Here is a 2,502-nt window from a genome sequence, read left to right on the forward strand (position 1 = left end):
ACCTGCGGCTTTCCTACCTAAGTACCCATCTCATAACCTGCATACACACACATGCACACACATACATACATATATATGTTTATATAAATACATGTACCAACATACCTATCTACCTACATAACGAAGTAATTTTTATGTTGACAACAAAGGGGCAGACATCTTAAAGAAAAAAGGAAGGTATCCTGGAGAAGTCGAAATAAATGCTATGTTTTGATAAAAGTTGACTAAATTTATGAGATGGAGACTATTAACTTACTACATATGGCAATGTACTAAAAATTGGAAGTATAGTCCACCACCGTTGCAAACAAGCGGCGTCGGTTGACATGTGATTTGTTATTGATCCAAAAGTCATCTCCCCGCTCGATGTAATAATGCTGGACAGACGGAATGACTTCTCGTAGACAAACCTCTAAAAAAGAGGAAACAGAGGAATAATTAAGGCTGAGTTTGTGTCCAAGAAGTGTAAAATCAAACGCATTAGCCTCTCCTTTGTTCATTTTTTTACAAAAGATTTACTCGAAAGGCCAGCATATCACTCGTTTGCTAATTACACGAAGTTTCATTTAAATTTTAAGCTGAAATCAGTTATGACATGATCAATATGGCTTTTACGATCAAGCAATAACATTACCTTACTAATAACCTTTGCGCCATCGGCAAAAATGGCATGAAACTGAATCATAAACCACTTTACAATTACCTGAATTGCTGTACGGACGTGCATACCGTTCCTCAGAGTAACGAAGATAGTTGCTTGCATCGCTAAAAAACGTAAAACTGACGTCACTAATATGACTCCTACCAAAACAAACCCATTTTTGAAGAATTCAGCGAATGTAATGTATTCGGTATCCTGCAAACCAATCCAATTGTAGAATGTATTAGCTCACACTTTAATGTTGTTTATCAAATGTATTTCAAACCATGGCTACGATGGCAGATGAGATATCTTAACCCATCTTTCTTTTTTACTATCTTCACAAAGCCTTGGAGATGTTTACAACCTATCTTATTAAACATATAAGTGCAAGACGGAGGGGGATTGGACAGATTAATCGATTTCCAAGGTGGGCCCAAACATCTTTGTTTTCTCTGGTAAAATTGGACGTGTACATGAGGAACCGGGCATAACCCCTTACTTTTTGAGGCTTGAGGATGGCCAATTAGAATCCTGCAGGACACTCACATTTTTTGGCACTGGATCTCCACTGTACACTAGAGAAGCATATGAGACGATTCCACCGATAGCTATTGGACCAATGAATCCTAAGGTGTCACTTATGACTTTTAGAGATAAAGCGATGAGCACGCGATAACCATACGCTCGGCCGAAAGCTAGAAAAAGAGACGGTGACTTCCCTTTTTCGTTCGCGCGTGCCTACAATACAATATCAAAGTCAAAAGTATAAGTTTAAGGCAGAATAAGAACAAACGTGTTCGCACGCTATATGTGATTTGTTGCGTATTATAGTAAAGTAGTTGCATTATCGGCAACAGTAACAGTTGTAGAAGTCAACATACATAGGAAAGAACTGTATAAGCTGTCTCTGTTGTAGATGTACATTATGCAGATAAAAATGAAAGTTATACTATTTATGTATGTTCAACCTGTAATTTACGAATGGCGTATGATTTTTGATGTCTTCTTAGGAAAAATCCTTCAAGGAGGGGCTATGATATGGACATGATAAAGACATCATATGATAAAGTGTGGTAACGACATCGGTTCAGATAACGACGGTCACTGCTTGTCATAAAATTCAATATTGAAATGTATGCTATGGAAATGTTGGTATTGACATTATCACATAAAAACTGTCACAAATTTTACGGTTTATATGTTGAAAGACTAATTGGTAAAGCAGCAGCTGTTCGTCTACGTGACACAAACACTTGGTTCTCACACTTTCAGCCCCGTACGCTTTCCTCAATAGATTGTATTGACGTTTGACACTGTGTTCCTCTGGCAAGGATCCAAGATCTGTCATTTCTATGGGTCGTTTGTAACCAAGACGGAATAACCAGTTCATCCAGCTGAAATACAGTCTTTGATAACAATCAGTGTATTGATGTATACAGTACATGTCGTCATGCTTCAAATCCTCGGGAAATTCAGAGTCCGTATAGCACCATTTGAATACCTTCGATAACGGAAGAAATTATGAAAATGAAAATAATAACATAATTACAGACATTACACGCACACAAATACGCAAATAGAAACACATTCCTGCGTACGGCGTTTCGCTCTATTGCTAGATCTTCTTCAGGCACATCTAAAGAGAAATACGAAATGTACAGATCTCAGTACTTGTAAAGTGCACGATACGTCAGATAAAAGAAACCCCTAGCAGCATTACCCTTTAATAAGAATGAACATGGCATTCATGTTTTCAATTATAGGCATCATACATATCAATTAACAAAAAGACAAATTTCGCGAACAACCTAAACCCTTTGATTACATAAACTAACGTCTATCAAAACACAAGGTTTAAA

The 2,502-nt window shown here is 37.3% G+C and overlaps 1 long non-coding RNA gene across 1 annotated transcript; it reads right to left on the bottom strand.

Moving 5' to 3' along the window:
* Nucleotides 1–243: 243 nt before the first annotated feature.
* LOC139134354 (uncharacterized) lies at nucleotides 244–2,139 on the bottom strand. Its single transcript, XR_011552796.1, has 4 exons — nucleotides 1,908–2,139; nucleotides 1,190–1,381; nucleotides 704–856; nucleotides 244–412 (listed from the first exon to the last, which is right to left on the bottom strand). It is a non-coding gene; the product is annotated as an uncharacterized lncRNA (long non-coding RNA).
* Between the last annotated feature and the right edge of the window lie 363 nt (nucleotides 2,140–2,502).

This window comes from Ptychodera flava, chromosome 6, assembly GCF_041260155.1.
Source record: "Ptychodera flava strain L36383 chromosome 6, AS_Pfla_20210202, whole genome shotgun sequence".
NCBI classification, from domain to species: Eukaryota; Metazoa; Hemichordata; class Enteropneusta; family Ptychoderidae; genus Ptychodera; species Ptychodera flava.